Below are 935 nucleotides of genomic sequence, written 5' to 3'. Positions count from 1 at the left end.
TGCCTCAATTTGCAAGCTACACTACCTGTGGGACACCGTGGACTGTGTCACTGTAATTTGAGGTTCCATCAAGACCTGCTTCACCACACCACTGGAATTTACATCTCTTGAGCCGGGGACTGTCAGACCCTGTCACCCGGCTGACTGTTGGTGACCTGCCTTGCTGTTTGCTGCCTGTGCCTGAATAGTCTGAATTGCTCTACAGAGGACTACCTGGTGGTCCTCAAGACTTGAAGAACTGCCAGTGCCTCACAACTGTCTCACGGGAGTGAGTTGCACTGAGCCATTTGTACTGCTTTGTAATTTAACTGTTTATTTCTTGTGTTATATATCGATCCATCTGTATATATATACATATATATGTATATGTGTATATGTAATTATTAGCAATCTGGTTTTGTCTCTCTAGAGAACCCTGTCTAACACAGGTAGCATATGAGAATGATAGATAAATGGTAGTACATTGTTTACTCTTTTCTCCACCCTACTTTTGCTAGTAAGCAATAAATCTCGGATATCAAGTATTCAAACCTTTTTTTACACTTTTAAAGACAGTTTCTGACAGTTTTTACACTTTTAAAGACAGTTTTTACACTTTTAAAGAATGTTAGTAATAGCATGTTGTTATTGCCAGGTGCTGTCAAGCCAGTTCTGACTCATAGCGGCCCTATGTTCAACAATACAAAACACAGCCTGATTCGGTGCCACCCTCATGATCATTGCTAGAAAAATATCAAATCAGGGGGGAAAATCATTGCTATCCTTGAGCCAATAACATATACTAAGCATAGATTTAAAAGATCACATTTTCACGTCCAATATCAACTTACTTCAAATCACATATAAATCTTTAACATGTACGATAGAATTAACAGCCTTTGGGGGAGGAGATGAGCCAGTCTGGGTGTGATGTAACAACGATGAGAAATACAACT

The sequence above is a fragment of the Echinops telfairi genome, unplaced genomic scaffold (genome assembly GCF_000313985.2).
Source record: "Echinops telfairi isolate 266 unplaced genomic scaffold, ASM31398v2 ScPeMD7_7468;HRSCAF=8506_0, whole genome shotgun sequence".
In the NCBI taxonomy this organism is placed as follows: Eukaryota; Metazoa; Chordata; class Mammalia; order Afrosoricida; family Tenrecidae; genus Echinops; species Echinops telfairi.
Note: the sequence above shows the minus strand (reverse complement) of the source record.